The 17,337-nt window shown below is 47.1% G+C and overlaps 1 protein-coding gene across 1 annotated transcript in view; it reads right to left on the bottom strand.

The window, feature by feature from the left end:
* The window catches only part of DNHD1 (dynein heavy chain domain 1), an 856,151-nt gene that overhangs the window by 335,949 nt on the left and 502,865 nt on the right, over window positions 1-17,337 (bottom strand). The window lies entirely within an intron of this gene.

The following is a 17,337-nucleotide window of genomic DNA, read 5'->3' as shown; positions in this document are numbered from 1 at the left end:
CTCAGAGCCAAACGTAACTGCAGTAAGAACCAAGCCTACAAAGAGGAGGAGAGAAGGATGACCAGCACATTAAGGCCTAGAGGTTATCTTTTGAGGGCCTGAAAGGTAGCAGGTTTTAATGCATCACGAACCACAAGACTGCTGACCAAAAGGAAAAGAGATGAGAAAAACCAGCAGGCAGTAAGACTGACCACCTCATATAACAGCGAGAGCATGGCCATCAGAAAGATGTTAGCTAAACATTGGCACTTAGTGAGAAGTGACCCAGTAATAGGTAAAAAGATACCCCCCTTCCCCCAGATCACGTATTGCAAATCGAAATCACTCCAAGACATCCTAGTAGACAGCTACACCAGTACACGAGTCAGGAGGGAGGGTTGGCTTCAGGAGCAAAGGGGATTCTACAAGTGCAGCAGGTGTTAGGCCTGCAGAAAGAGTAGCAATACAAAAACAAACAGGAAAAGACAATGGGAAGACACAACACTTAAATAAATGCATCATGTGAGGCAGAGTTACAGCGTTTTGTTTTGCAATGTCCTTGTGGTTATAGGTACCTTGGAAGTACAATCAGCCCTGTGAAGAGGAGGGTCTTAGAGCAACAGGGCAACAAAGAATCTGGATGCATCCTACCCTGTTGCAAGACATTCGGGCCAAGGAACATAACCAGAATGCGGACCTCTTCTTGTTTTTTGGTATTGATAGGATTGAGAAGACTGTACGAGGAGGAGACAGAGAAGAGTCTCAGGCATTTGGAGTCAGAATATTTTATTCTACTCGGTAACAAGTCCCCTGGTGGCCTCAATAAGGATGAAGAGCTTCATGTACACATTGGCTGATGTGGTAGTTATTGGAGTAATCTTACATAATTTATCTGCTTCCCCCCACCCCACTTTTGACCTCTTTTCAGTGTAGTAATGTGGTAGACCTCTGACTTGCTATATGTGAGTCCACAATGATGTACATATATTTTTTGTGCTGTTTTAAGAATATTTTTTGTTTCATTTCACAACTGTTTTTCTTATTTTCTTTCAGTCCAGGAAGTGTGGACTTGTAGGACGTAATGGGTGTTGACAATTTGACATGTTGAACATGGGCTGGGAAGCTGTACTTTACAGAGATGAATATAACATTTTTCTTTTTCAGGAAAACGATTGGGCTGCAATAATCAAAATGGGGGATGCATTTTTCACATGATTCAATTTCCTATGGAACGCGCTAACCTTTGATTGGTCATGTAGAATTCGTTTAGCACATTTTTGGCCACTGAGCCGCATTCAAAGCGTGGATTAAATTCTTTTTGTGTTTTCAGGCACAATTCCCTCACATGAATAAACAAATATATTGGCTAATATGCCCTCCTTGCTTATGTTTTTATAATATACGCACATTTGTCTGGGGTTCTAATGGTGTTCGCACATGTGAGTAATGAAATTACTGACTCTTTATCATAACGTCACCTGTGAAACTATACATGCATCAATGCCACTGATGTGAAAGACCTTTTCCTCAAATAAAGAAAAACAAAGTTACTTCATAATTAATTTTGAATTTGAGAAGCAGTCTGTTTTGACATGATTTATTTTCTTTTTATTTCATTTGAAATTCAGTTTGTATTTTCACCTATTTAATTTAATTGGGACAGGGACAAAAATGTACCTTCTATGTCCATTGTTGTGCTTTGAATTAAATGGTGATTGGGCACCATTACTTTGCATGGGGCTGTGACGAAGACCTGTTAGGGTTGAAACGCGTTGCCGAAATAAATTTGGTGGAGTTACTTTGAAAGTCGATTGCGGGCTTTCTTTGTGTTAAGAGGCGACACGGAGAGTGTTTTGGATATTAAAAACTGATCTTCACCTGTTACGCTGCATAAGCCCAAGAGGTGGACGTGGCCGGCATTTGCAGAACTGAGCTGAACTAATTTATAAGTTCTGGATGCTAAATTGCCTGGCAAAGCCTAGCCAAAATGGTAGGTGCAGTGCAGGGTTTGTGTCTCAATTGTGTGCCAAATGCCAAAGGGTGGGTTTCATGGAAAACGCTCTCTGCACAGCCAAAAGCATTTTCTATTTGCCCGGCAAGAGATACATTTTGATGGTACATAAGTCAATGAAGGGACCACCCACATATTAGTCTACTTTCCCCTCACCTCGAGAGGTCTTCTGGAAGTAGACAACAGGAGTCTATTTAGTGCATACTACCAGGAGAGGCCTGGGCCTTCACTTAAAATGAGCCCTGGAGATTCCTAGCACAGTCACACATCTTCTCTCGACCCTGTCTGTGAAAGGGGCCAGAGGCTCTTCCTAGGAAAGGTGCAGTCTGCATTGTGTAGAGTGGCTGCATTGCACAGTACCATGAGTTGTGAAGGTAAGCTCAGCTCCCACCGATTGCCCTCTGAGTCAATGGTATTCACCCATACAGGTAACAACAGCGTCTAATCTACATACATCTTGTTTGTGTGATTTTTCATTTGCATCTTGAAGCTTCTTAGTAAGAAGCTCATCTAAAGTACTGAATCCAAATAGAATAGAAGAGGGAGGGGCATTTTTATTTTTGCCTAATACTAAGGGATGTACACACTGAAACGCAGTTTGTTCAACCTCTACATGGGATCTCTGGCTTCCTCTTTCAAACACTCAAATATTGTGTAACATTTCTATACGAATGACAGTGATCTGAAAGTTGCTCACCTAAAGACATTGACGTGGAGGGCGTGGCCAAGATGGCAGAGTGAGCGGACGCGAAATCGGTCCCTCCGTGCCGGCCTCAACCGTGGTGCCTGGTTACTGCGGAGGGGGCCCAGACAGGCATTGCCCCGGAGACAGTGAGGGTGACGTCTGGGGGACCGATCGGGGACGACGCCCTAGCGGGGAATGACAGAGGCTGTGGTGTGGGCTGATGCCGGAGATCTAGGGGTGGGCGGAATTTGCGAAATCCACTTTCGCAAATTATCGCGAAAATGTTAAAAATTATCGCAAACACGAGGAAATATCGCGAAGATGCGGAAGTTTTTTTCCCGCATGTTCGCAAGATTTTCTGCATGGTTGCGGCTCGCCAACTTACCCATGTGGTTGCTCGCGGGCGCGGCCATCTTGTTTTCAGTTGTCTCGCGGTGCATGATCGCGAGAAGAAAGACGTGATCGCGCGACCCATGATGTCACTGCGGGCGCGAACTGTCGCGAGACAGCGCAAATGGCTAAAAACAATACAACATCTCATGGAGAACACCGACCGGATCAAGAAAACTTGTCGGCGAACGCAGGGATTCAGGTAAGGCGATCGCGCGCGCGCGAGAATGTATTATTTTACAGCGCGAGCAAGAAACAAATTATCGCCAAGCTGCGGAATGCGGAAATTTTGACATTTTGGCGCTCTACGCGGAACGCGAAAATGTCAAATTATCGCAATTTCCGCGAACGGAACAAAATTTTCACCCAGGCCTACGGAGATCCAAGAGGCGAGGAGCAGCCCTGCAGTGACGATCCCAATCCGGCTGAAGAGCCACGACCATCCGAGGGCAGCAACGGTGAACCGGAAAGGCTTCTGAGCAGAGACTGCAGTGCCAGCCGTAGAGCACTTGCAGAGGCTGCGGACAGGGCCGGACTGGTGATCCCGGGCACCGGGCAATCCCCTTGTAGGCCGGATGGGGTGGGGGCCGGTTTTTTCAGAGGGGGCCGGTTTTGCAGGGGCTGATTTTGGGTCCGTGAGTCAGAGTCAGACTGTACTGTAGTCAGTAGCCTGTCTGCCTGACCTACGCTCTGTTCCGCTCCTTGGGGGGAAAAAGCACAACTAGCTCTTGCATCCTTGGCCATTGGCTGGGTGGGTACCAAAGGGCCTCTGTCACTCACTTCGCATGGCGTCTATCTGCATCACCCTTGTTTAGCGGCCGGCCTGTACTTGCGCTCTTGAAACGTGCAGCTCCAGGCGCCATTGTTACCTTGTCATTTTCTTCTAATGTGCACGGTACTCCACTTTCAAAGCCCGGTAAGTCTGTGTTCACCTATTGGCTGGCGGCTTTCTGCAGCTGCTCACATCTGGAACGTGCAAGGCAGCAGCGATGCTTTTCAGTGGCTGTGCACACTTTTATCTTCAGCTAATTTCTCTGCCGCCTTTTCATGTCTTTTCCAGCAAAAATCCTGCTTTTCAAGCCCCTCTCCTTTCCACTACCTTTCTCGCTTCCTCTTTGTTGGCTGTTTTATCCATTTTCTTCCCTTTTCTTTAGTGTCGTTCTCTCTACCCTTGTTACATTTTCTTGGCTTTGTTTTCTCCTGTTTAGTTTCAACCTTTCTTTCTTCGCTTTCTTTATTATAAGATGATCCTTTCTTTTTAGGTTTTTTCTCCCCCATTTCTTTCGGTCCTTTCCATGTCTCCTTTCCTTTTTTTTGCAATTCTGGCTTCTTTCTCTCTGCCTCCTTCCCCTTTTTTAATTGTGTTTATTTCTTCATGCCTCGTCAACACTCTCTCTCTTTAGCTTCGTTCTCTCATCCCACTCCGCTCCTTTATATTTGTGATTTTCTCTGCATCATTTTCGCTTTTCCATTTTCATAACTTGATACCCTTTTTTCCCTGTTTCAAGCACCCTTTCTTTTATTTCTGTCTTCTTCATTTCCCCTTCGTTTTCATTTTGCTTCGTTCCTGTTGCCTCATATTCCATTCTCTTTCTTTAATTTCTTCCCCCATTCTCCCTCTTTACATTCTTTTCACATGCCAATTTCACCTTTTACTTTTGCCTTCCCCTTCTCTTTCTTTACTTTCTTTCACTCTTCCTCCTTTTCCTTTCCTTTTTGTTTTCTTTCTCTTTTATTTCCACTTTCCTAAATACATTTTTTCATATCTCTCTTCCCTCATTTCTCTTTCTCATTATGGTTGCTTCCTTTATGTAGATTTCCTTTCACTTCTCGACTCCTCCATCAGTTCCCTTTCTTTCATGCCACCTTATTTTCTTTGCTTCCGTTTGCACCATATAAGAGCCCTTTCCTATTCTTCTGTTCTCTTTGTTCGCTGTTCCTTCCTCTCTGTTATAGTCTCTCTCAGTACCCTTTCCCTCCAGAGCTTAAAGTCCAGTAGAACTGTTGTCTCCAGGGTGACGCTGGCTGTGTGTGGTGGTGGTTGGGGGGGGGGGGAATGATTTAACTGCCCCTCAAATCGTCTGGAGCACAGGTACAATAATTTACCTGAAAGAGCACCAATTACCAGCTAAAAATATAGATGCATGATTCTATTGCTGAAAGAAAATTACGCATGGGTGCAGATGTACCTAAATGCCAAGTTTAAAGGAAATGACATCACAAACCCTTTGTCCACTGGTGTCATCACTGAGCGACGGCTCCACGGCAGGTCTCTCAACAGCCCCTTAATTGCTACGGGAGGGCTAAGGTCAGGACAGGGAGTGTACATACGGGCACTTTGCCTCCGGTTCACTTGCTATTCCTGCCGCTGCTTTTGTCCTCAGAGTGCAGGACAGGGTCACTGTGGGTATCAAAGTATTTGCATTGGTAATACCTGGGAGCCACTCGCTTCGCCAAAAGGATGTCCATGCAAGTACAGTGACAATGATAGGCCCCGGCCCGGTTCTGCGCATTGGATTATTTGCTCCAGTCAGGCCTGGCTCCAGTTTGTGAGAGCAGTGGAGCGAGGTGGCTTGCAAACCGGCGCGGGCCATGGCTGCAATAAATCAAAATTTTTAATCATGATGATTGTCATTGTGATGGTGACAATCATCATGATCAAAATGTCTGATTTATTACAGCCACGCATGACGCGACGGTGCGAGGCGAGCAGGGAAACTGCAATAGGCGGACGCGGGCACTGCGTCTGGGCCACGATTAAAGTAGAAAGAGCCTCAAGCCCTCAGGCGAGGTAAACTAATACAGGCCCCGGCCCAGGCCTGGTTCTACTTCTGCGCTGCGCAGCGCAGTGGAGACGACCGTGAGGAGATGATCTGCCCCCGGGTCCGACTCTGATTCACTTTCAAAGCCGTAAACCGTTTGATATTAGGGTGGTTGCTCATTGAGCACCCGCCCTAATTTCAAACGCTTCACGGCTTTGAAAGTGAATCAGAGTAGGACCTGGGAGCAGATTGGGGGCGGTGGGGTGCTGGCAATCATCTCCTCACCGCCGCAGACATGTTAAGGCAAAGGGGCAGTGGAGACACCAGCAATAATGGCAGGGAGGGAGGAAAAGATGGAAGGGATGAAGAGATGAAGGTGGGAGGAAGGGATAAGTAAATAAGGAGGGAGAGAAAAAGTGCGGAAAGACTTCTAGAAGAGAAAGATAAATGAAGCATGAGAGTGAAAGGCAAGGCGTTGTCCGGAGGGATGACTGGAGAATGTGTATGGTTAATATGACTGGGTGGGTAACCTGGTGCTCTTTAAGGTCATCATCTACTATTTACTGTGCTTTGAAAGTTGATACAATTAAATATGTAATGAAAAATGTGCTGTAAAATGCACCATTTTGGTCTTTCTTTTTCCCAAAATTTTGTGGGGGGCGAAACCCCCCAAACCCAGTGGTCGGGCTTGCTCGCTGCGCTCGCTCACTACGTGCCAGACGGGGACTGGTCTGGCATAATTTGCCATGGCTGCTTTCAGTTCCCAGTCCGGCCCTGGCTGCGGAGGCCGCAAGGCGAGGGAGTAGGCCGTGGGGGCCCGGCGTGCACCGGAGCCTCGTAAATCAAAAGCGGCCCGGGGTCTGTACCCAGGAGACCTAGACGCCAAGGCCTGAATGGCAAAAGCAAGGTGAGAGAGAAGGGGCGGAGGAGCGGGCTCACAAGCAGCGACGGCCATAGCGTGAGGCCCCCGGGACGAGGCGGAGAGAGGAGGCTCCAGTCAGAGGCGAGAGGCGCCTGGGCATAGACGGCCTACGCGCAGCGAAGCACAAACAATCCAAGGGTGGCTTGTGGACCCCCGGACTCCTCGGGCCTTAATTGTCCAGTGCAGAGAGACCTGCTCAGACGAGAGTGGGAGGATGCCTAAGCCTGGCCCGTGGGGCCTTCCTGAGGCCTGCTGACCGCGGGGGTCGCTGGGTCTGCCCAGCTGGACCTTGCATGGGTGGCGGCAATGGGGGAGCAGCTGAGGCTTCTGCAGGGATCGAGGGGTGGGGGGTCCTCCATCCTCCCCCCCTCCATAACTGGTAACGGCAACCCCGAGGATGTTGGGCCTCTTGACTGGCCTGTAGGGGTCTGCGTGCTGAGCGCTATCTACTGGTAAGGGAGACCATTGAGTGCACCAGACAGGCTTCTCGGAGGATGCAGGAGGAGCAGGGGGTTACACTCCTGCACGGCTAGAGAGGAGCGGAGGAGTGCACTGCCCTACAGGCCATGAGCCATACCCAGCAGAGACTTTGGGGAGGCCCCCACGCTGGTAAACCTTCTGGCACCACCACCAGAGCTGAAGAGCTGGGCTATTGCCCTGAAAGGGGGCACTCCAATTCAAACTGGCCATAGAGGAGCGCTGAAGCGAGCATTTGAGACCTAATAGCTAAGGGCCCTCTCTGCAGGTTAGACTACGGGTTGAGCCCAAGTGGAGCAATGGAGTGATCTTGCTGCCTTACTCCTAGGGCTTGATCATGTAGCGATTGTGCCTTCATATACTCGGCAAAGGTGGGGTTTACCTTCTGCAGAAGCGCAGCTACTGCGATACTGTACAGTCTAATGCAGGTCCAGTGCGGAGGCTGCCCTGGGCCTTTATGCTCACTGGAACAAACATGGCTACAGCACGGGCCAAGAAAGAGCAATCTGTGAAAGACATGCTTACTAAACAATGTACCCCACACACCGCGGAGCTATAGGGGTCCCTGGAGGATCAATCGCTTTGGCGTGAGCACAACGGAGGTGCTGCACCGGTGACCAGGTCATACATGGACACTCTCTTCTCAACTCTGAGAGAGGACCTACAGTCAATCAAGCAGGATCTGGCCCAAGACCTGCAAGGAGTCCGGAAAGAGGTGTCGGAATTAGGAGATCGGATGGATGCTCTAGAGAACCACAAGATCACTAAAGATGAATAAATTGAACAGCTCAGACAGCAACTCATCCGACTCACGGACCAACAAATAGACCTTCAGTCACATGCCGAGTATCTAGAGAACAGGTCTAGACGCAATAACATCTGGATTCGGAACGCCCCGGTGGCTTCTGAAGCGGGGAATGTGGAGAAATATGTGACAGAGCTCTTCGCACAACTTTTGGGAGACGTGCAGGCCTTGGACATCAAATTAGACAGGGTCCATCGAACAGGTCTACCTAGAGCTCCACACATGCCTACGCCGGACATCCTGGAGTATGTCAATAGTTTTCCACTGAAGGTGTGCATTCTCTGGAAAGTGAGAGACTCTGCCATGGTGCTCTTCTGTGTCCACCCCCTCCAGCACTTCCAAGATCTCTCGGCCATAACGCTGCAGAAAAGGCAGGAGTTTCGCCCGGTGGCAGGGGCGTAACACAGGCCCCCGCAGCCCCCGCGGTGCGGGGGGGCCCCCAAGCTCCAGGGGGCCCCTTCAGCACAGCACTCTGGCTGCAGGGCTCCTGATTGAGCCCGAGGCCCCCTCAAGGTTTGTAATTGTTACCCAGTGGGTGTGTGTGTGAGGGAGCGTCGATGTGTGCTTGTGTGGCGATTGTGATAACCTTTATAAGCCCTCAAATCAGCATAATGGATTTACCACTTGTCTCCAAACGGTGGTGTGTGAGTTGCATTGCACATTGCGCACCGCGTTTATCATTAAAGTTTTTGCCGCTCATGTTGTTCAAACGTCAGGTAACCTGCGGTACTCAGATTGTGCGTGCTCGCAGAAGGCCGCACACAATTGGAAGGGTTTGTGCAGATTTCCAGGCGGCAAAAGGACGGCGAAAGGACGAGATAACATGAAAGCCACGCTTTATGCGACAGCTCATAGCTGCTGACAAAGCCAGAACATGAAGTGTGATCATCTGAAGAGATCGTGCTCTTTGACTCTTTCAAGTATCAGAACTGAAGGGACCCTCCTCCTGGAAGTGACATTCTGCACACGTAAACCATACATAAATCATCACCTCTCTCCATGGGCGTAACAAAGGCCCACGCGTTCCGGGGGGGCCCCTGCTCTCCAGGGGCCCCCGGCCCTCACTTACGTCTTTATCATGAATTGATGGTCATGGTGCGCGGTGTGCAGTACGCACGGCACCTCTAATAAACAACTGCTGCACACGCGCGCCACGTGCCCCTGAGGCTCTTAATAAATGGTGAGGTTCTTTAGAATAAATGATGGGTCTGGGTGCGCGCAGTTGCTTCCGCAACGCGTGTGCGCGTTCTTCAGGGTGGGGCAGGGCTGTTGACCAATCATGCCCTGATTTACATTTTTGTTCTGACGCGCATTGAGCGCGCGCGCAATTAAAAGTGCGCGTGAGGCATCTCAAGAAGACCCAGCCACGCAGCCGCTCCTACTGTCGGAAGTCCGTCACCGGCGGCCATAATTGAGCTTAATTTATTAGCTCCCTGCCCCCTGCCTGGCTATCCTTGCCCTGCTGCCTACCCGTCCTGCTCGTGCCTAAATGAAGAAGCTGCAGGCTAGGCCCAGCCCTCCGGTCAGGTGAGTCAGTCTGCGCTGCGTCCGAGGCTGAGCCTAGTAGCAGGAGTGTCCGTGGCGTGGGTGGTGGCGAGGACCGTGGGACTGAGTCTCAGTGGGTGGTGGGGGCTGTTAATGCCCCCTGAGACTGTCCTTGTGAGCGGGTGGCTCGAGAATTGCGTTACAGAATATGTCAGGAAGCAACTTAAGTCATGGTTCCTGCCCCCAAAAGAGTGTTGCAGCAGTCATATTAGTGTCTGAGCCTACACGGGTGCAACGGCGATTGCATTCCAATCCCTGGAACAACACTATATCACAATCCGGAGAGGCACAGATAAGATAGATGCACCTTGCACCTCCCAGCTTCCCCCGCTCATAAACCTGCCCATTCTGCGAGGTTTTAATAGCAGGTTTGACGTTCTCAGCAGTGATGCACAAAGTGCATGGAGAGAATACGCTTTTGGATTTCTTTTTTAACAAAAAACACGTCTAACAATTCTCGTGGAAATAGGATGCTGGGAATTAAAAAAGAATAAAGGCAGGCAATCAGCACCCGCAGCATCTACTGCCAAATTACCTAAACTAAGAAAAAAAGGTAAAATCATCTTGAAAATATAAATCCATTTCTAATACTATTGTGACTTTGGTACATCACGGAGCTTTTTAGTGAAAATACAATGGGAAACAGTTGTACGAAATAAGATTTGTTTAAAATACAATTGGGATATATTTTCTTTGGAAAACTATGACCAGGGTACCATATCATGTACTTCAACATGTTCCAGTTAAGTCAAGGAAGTGCACATACTTTGTCAACACGCAACATACTGGTCTGAAGCATGAACACCTGCGCCTTTGCATAAACTTGTGTGCACACTTCAGTTTGCACAGTCGCAGCAGCGTTTCTGTGATCTGTTTACCCGATCCTACTTTGCACACATATACCCCCTGTTCTGATTTGTCAGGTGTGCAGATTGGTATTTCTTTTTAGCAGTTATTGCACATTGTATAAAGCTTTGCCTATGTGAGAATGCTAAAAAGAAACATGTTTTTCAATAATTCAAAGCAGTGCTTGTTTTTTTCTTATTCCCAGATAGAATCAACTGCATATAGGGTCACCCACTGATAAAATATGAGCAAATGTGCAAATCAAAACAGAATGCATGTACACAAACTGATGATTAGGCTTGCAAAAACACAGAACGGCCACTGGCTGTGTGCTTAAACAGATGTGTATATTTCCATTTTTGTAAGGGTGTGAGACGTTTATGATACGGTCCATGCATGTCTCACAAACACCAGGTACTACACTCAGGAGGAGATAGACAAACTAGCTGGGCAGTTTGGGAAGAATCGAGTCATATGGTGGAGGCACACTGTGCTTTGGAACAAGGGAGACTGCTTTGAGTACCTAAAGAACATCACAAAACCCTTATAAAGATAGTGTATGCCAGTGCATTGCACTGAGCACGCTGCTAAAACCTGGGCCACTGGAATTATGCAATTTTGTGGCTGCTGCATTTTCTGCATAGTTATGGAATTGCCGCATTTGCAACATAATCCACTATCTACTGCAGAGTTTAACTAAAAAGATTTGGTTCTGTCTCAAACGGGTCAAAAGTTGCTAAAAATGCAGCAACTCGTGTTGCAGCTCAGTGGAAGGCCTTTCACAAAGGTTGACTGGTCATGCTTCTGTTGCTGTCTGCTGTATTTGAGTGTCAGAACACGGTAGTAGCAGGCTCCAGTGTTGGGGGCCTCTGAATGAGAGACTGACTGAGAGGGTGCATGAAGTCTTATTATTCCAGGTGTTAAAAGTGTCGCAGATGGGACCAGGGTCCAGGCCACGCCAAAAAACTGGAGTGAGTAGCATTGTAGGCCCCAGCCTGGTTCTTCTACCAGCTCCGCCAGCAGAGAAGAGTAGTGGCTGCCTTAAGGGGCCTACACAGTAGAGCTAGCCTACAAGATGGTTAAGGTCCCCAATATAAATTCTAGAATTGACAGGGTAGGGATCAAGGTGCGGAAAATAGAACCAAAGTGCACAACTGCTTCCAACACACACAAATGGAACACAGACAATTGACTTTGCCTGAATGATGCACAAGCTGAGATGCTGCTCATTGGCCATGTAAAGCAGACTCTTGAAAACAATCTAGCCTCTGTCGCTTACTTACCCCTGTAATTAAGTTAGAAATCTGGCAGCCATCTTCGACTCTCAATTCTCTTTCACCATTCAGGTTAACTCAATGAATAAAAAGATTGTTTCCCACTTCCCATGCCTCCGTGGATGCCTCCATTACTGCAAACTGAAGGCCAAATCACCTTCATCATAGTAGCGTCCCTCTCACATTTCAACGACTGTAGTTCAGTTCCATTGTACTCCCAGATAAATCCTACTAAAAACAACAATGAGCCCATAACTTGGTCGCATTATTCGGTCCGATGAGTGTGTCATAAAAACATTAAAATAATTAAATATGTCGCTACCCATTTGGGTACTGTTAGCTAAGTTCCAGGTATTTATTCTATGCAAATGCAACAAAGGTGATCAGATATGGTGGCCCGTAATGGGGTCTGCTACAGATACCACCAGCATGTATCTACTCTTGGATTTGAGGCAGGTCTGGGCAGAGTCCATCAGGAAAAGTATATCAGGCAAAAATACCTATCATGCCTTTGATATCAAAATAATATGACATGAACTCTGCTGGTATCACTGGAATGCCCCCACGAGAGGATGTTATTAAATTTAAGATTCATAAATACAAGCACTGGTAAATCCAATTGGTCGCGCCCTTGGGACCTTTTGGCTTAGCCTTTTGCTTTTGGCGGTCCTATACAGCATCAGGATGCCTGGCAGCATTGTCAAAATGAAGAAAAAAAAAGGCGAGATGCCAGTCCCATCATTCCAATCCAGTACCCATGCATTACAAAGTACGTACATGCCAGCGGAATGGAAAAGGCACCATTTTAATTTTTTTAAGTACTGATCCAAGACTGAGGACACTAATTGGGTTGGTAAATGAAAAAAAATATTTTTTAACATGAAAGCACCATTTAAATAAAAGTAACTAAGGACTGGGTAGAGGGATTTCTTGTCTCTGTGCACTATGTCTGTGTGACATAAAGCGTGCTCTGACACGATACATGAGATTATGGAGAGATGAGATGCACCGATGGAGGGAGGTAGTGATGGAATCCATGTAGAAGCATGTAATGGGCAGTGGGGCAGGGTACCAACAAAGATTGCCATACTGGGTGCCTGTAATGTGAAATCCAGCCCTGGGATTTTGTGTGATCTGCCCTGAATTCAAAAAGTGAGGCACAGTGCCAATCACCCAGCCACATTTTATTTTCCATGGTGCAGAGTCCCCTGGCTTACGTCTTTACTTAGATCATTATGAACTCTCCAAACTGCGTTTTTTCCATGTTCATTTAAATGGTCTAAACAGACGAAAATAATATACAGATACCAAAAACCACATATTGAAATGGAACCTAGGCACGCCCCATAAGGTGAATTGGAACCATAGGTAAAATAAAAAGAAATTATCTTTAAAAAGCATATTGGATCCTCCAGGTATCTCTAAAACCTATATATGATAACTCTGAAAGCTACAAGATTTAAAAAAATGCTTCTTTAATGCATAACCCAAATGCACCTGATAGCACACTGAGGTTGTATATTTCATCACATTTTATGATATGTACCTGGCAAGTTTGACATAGTGGTGTGTACGTTTTCACATACACCCACACTCTCCTGCCATCATATGAGAAACCTTAGCTGGTTCTAGCTTTTTATCCAAGATAAATGTGCATTCTGGAACTAGTAGTTTTGAGTTTAGCTTTTAAACATGGGATCAGAAATCCTTGTTTGCACCGTGCTTTTGGATAAAATGCCAGGAATGACTGACGGTGTCACACGTGACATGTTGGCACCTGTGCACACCTATCCCTCCATACTTCATCACTTTTTGTCACATTGGCTTGCTCTGCTGCTGTGGTGTTCTACCTGTTTGGGTGAGAGATCCTTACACAGCTGCTGTCACTACAGTACCTCTCTAATGAAGGTGGCTGTCATTGCTTGGAGTTTTCCATGGTGTGCCACTCTTGTGAGGGATATTTGCAGAACTCTTGTTTCCTGGGCTGTATCTGTTTCTTGGGGGAGACCTCTACAGCTGCTGCTCATATTTTTCATGTTTAGTGCGAGAGAAGCTTTCACATCTGCTACCCATGCTGGACTTGTCTTGCTAGAGAAGCTTGCACTGATGCTCACAGTAACGCACTGATGTGATAGCAATTTGAATGCTGATGTCCATGCTGTACCTTTTCTATGCCAGGAAAGTTTGCAGTGCTGTTGCTCGTGGTGTCTGTTCTTTGTGTGAAGGAAGCTTGCACAGAAGTTGCCTCAGCTATGCCTATTTTGCATCAGGAAAGCTTGTAGTACATTGCTGTGCTATTTCTCTTTTGTGTGAAGAAAACGTACTCCGGTACTGCTTGTGCATAACCTGCATGAGGACATTTTCTCTCCTTTGCAATGCTGCCACCCCTATAGTACCTGCTGTGGGTGTGTGAATGAAGATTGCACTGCACAAGTGTAAAATATGGAAATAAAGAGGTTAAGGAGTAAGGGAAGCTGAAGTTGAGTGAGCTGAAAGGAAAATTCTGAGTAATAAAAGACAGAAACAAGAAGTAAGTAGGTGCATGGGAATGAGGGAGGTATCTATGAAGGAAACAAGTGTGATAGGGGTTTGGAAATGAACAAAAGGGTAAAGATGAAGATAGTTTTGAAACTGAGGATGCAGAAGCAAGAAGATCAGAGACCGTGCTGACAGTAGCATTGAGAGGTGATTGTGAGACAATGAGGAGAATAAAGTGGAAAGTAAGAGTTTAACTGAAGAGAGATATTTAGTGGGCAAAGGTAAAATTAAATGTAAGAGGGAGGGGTGGTATAGATATGGGAGAATGTGATGTGTGCAAGTTGAAGGTAAATATGAGGAGGGAGAGGCGAATGAGCTTAGGATGGCAGTAAAACCGGGAGAGATAGGGGTGAGTGTGAAACGTTAGAGGTATAGTTTAGAGAATGAGAGAATCAGAGTTGAAGGTAAGCAGCAAATTGGAAGAGATAGTGTACTAATGAGAGACTGAGGTGCAAATAAACCCAGGAGAAATAGAGCAGAGGGAGAAATTGTCAGAACAAGTACCGTAAGTGTGAGGGATCATGACAGCAGCATGATAATGAAGAAAATAATCTTGTGTTTGAAGAGGAAACTCCAAACAGTTTATGAAACCGGAGGACAGAAGTGGAATAAAGAGAGCTGGCAGAGAGAAGAGAACCGGAAGCATGGAGTAGGGTAACTGGGAATGCTAGAGATAAGAACGACAAAGGTAAATGACATCAGTGCTAGTGGGAGGGAGGCCTAAATATGCTGGAAAGGGGTAAAAGTGCTTGAAGAATAAGAGATCAGGTGAACTGTTCAAAGCAGAAATGGTTATGAAAGAATGAGGGCTAAAGATGAGTGGCTGACCGGAAAGGATTGATCAAGAAATGTGAGACATTAACATGGTCCATTGGTGCACTGCAAATGGAATTTTCAGTAGCACAAAGGCACCACTTTTGCTCACTACTAACTTTGAAATGCTCGTAGCCCTTTGACTGTGCCCTGGAATCCCTTCATACCACCAATCATGTCCCCTTTTTCACTTAGAGCTTCATTTTGTAAATCAATAACACCAAAAAACAGTTTTTATATACCCTGTCTCCCTGACTGCAGAACTTGTTGATTTCCTTGAAGCCATTTGTATCCGTGAAAACCCTGCTGCTAGCTTTGAGGTAGGTTATGAGGGTCAGGTGCTTTAAACCAGCGGGTGGTAGAGTGATCGAATAAGGGGGCCCCCTAGCAGTACTTTGCAGGGGGGCCCCCTAAGGTTTCGTTACGCCACTGCCCGGTGGTGGACTTACTACGAGGGCATAAAATCTCATACTCCTGGGGCCACCCTTTCCGTTAATTTTTCACTGGGAAGGGAAGACACATCAGTTGTGCTCATTTCAGGCAGCCTGCGATATAGCAGAAGGAGCTACGGGGAGCAACATAAACCTGGACCCTGGGCCTAGTAGGTAACTGAGATGGAGGAGTAGGACGAGAGACAAAGGCCTGGCCAAGCCTGATAAAGTCACAATAGCCCAAGAGAGGAAAGCTCTCCTGGAGAACCTGGCCAGAGATCTGCCACGAGATCAGAATGGCAATGAAACTGAAGGTATACAATAACCCGGGATCATAAGCTACAGTAGCCATTGAGACCGGCTTGGGGTGGGGGGGAGGAACCCTGCTGGACTCAGCTGGCCACCATGGACCCCATCCGTTTCCCCACACCGGAGATGGCGGGAGCTGACTTTATATCTCCGCCCACGCCACAGACTGTACGACTCTTTTGTGTTTTTTTTTTATTGTTGTTAGTTATTAGGTACCATTGCATGAGATCACCAGGGACTTTAGATCTAGCTGACTCTGTAATGACCGTATATATTTTATTGCGAGGTAAGGGCCCAACACGCATAGTAATACACCTTCTCAGACATATGAACAACTGTGAAACGCATCACACTAGCCTACACCTGTATGACGATGGCTGCTGAAACATTGAAAATACTTTCATTGAACGTGAAGGGTTTGAACAACCCTGTTAAAAGGAAAGCCATTCTTTCATATCTAGAGCACACTGGGCCGATATTTGTCTCCTTCAGGAGACCCACCTTTTAGCAAAAGAGACACATAGGCTGAAGACCAAAGCATTTCCACACCGGTTTTTCTCTTTCTCTGGGCTTAAGACTGCAGGGGTGGCGATATTTCTCACGCGCAAGTTTTTGGGAACAGTGGGACCGAAACTTGTGGAGCTCAAGGGCCACCTCTTGGTATACCAAGTGCAACTGGAGGCCCGGGCCCTCTCCATTGGTTCACTTTTTGCACCCAATGAAGGGCAGGAGCATTTCATCAGGGCTGCTACAGAGGAGTCCCTCGTACTCCAGGATCACTGGTTTTAATTGGAGGGGACTTTAATTTAGTCTTCAACCACAATCAGGACCGCTCGGGCTCCAGAGGGGGAGGGTCTGGGACTCTATCTGGAGAGGGGCTGGACTGGTTGGGGGAGATGGGGTTGACTGACCTATGGAGATCCCTACATCCGCAAACAAGGGACTAAACCTTGTTTTCACATGCTCTTAAGACATATGCCCGTCTAGATTACTTTTTAGGGACCCGAGAGATACTTCCATTAACCCACTTGGTAGATCGAGCCTCAATCTCTCTCGGACTATTCGGCTCTAATCTTGGAGCTTCGGCAACCCTCTCGGGGAGACTCTAGGAATTGATGGCGGCTCAGAGAGATGATTTTATAAAGACCTGAGGTGGTAACGCAGATTCAGTCGGCCATACGCGACTATCTACAGCTTAATGATACCCCAGACGTCTTTACATCCATTTTGTGGGATGCTCTAAAAGCGGTTATTCGTGGGATAATTAATGCGATCACGGCAGAAGAAAATTGCCAAAGTAAGGTTAAGCGAGCTGAGCTCCAGGAGCAGGTCTGAGAGCTAAAGCATATGCACCAACTTCTGGGGGCTCCGAGAATGTGGTGCCAATTGGAAACTGTGCGGAAACAGTTGGCTAGCCTGGATTTGCACAGGGTGGAATACTCGCTTCTCAGACTAACACACTCCATATATGTTAATGGGAACAAATGTGGGAGGCTGCTAGTGGCCAGGCTTCGCACCCAGAGACAGTCTGCTAGAGTGAACGTTCTCCT

Source organism: Triturus cristatus, chromosome 8 (assembly GCF_964204655.1).
Source record: "Triturus cristatus chromosome 8, aTriCri1.1, whole genome shotgun sequence".
NCBI lineage: Eukaryota > Metazoa > Chordata > Amphibia > Caudata > Salamandridae > Triturus > Triturus cristatus.
The sequence above is the reverse complement of the archived record's forward strand: the minus strand, read 5'-3'. Positions and strand labels throughout refer to the sequence as shown.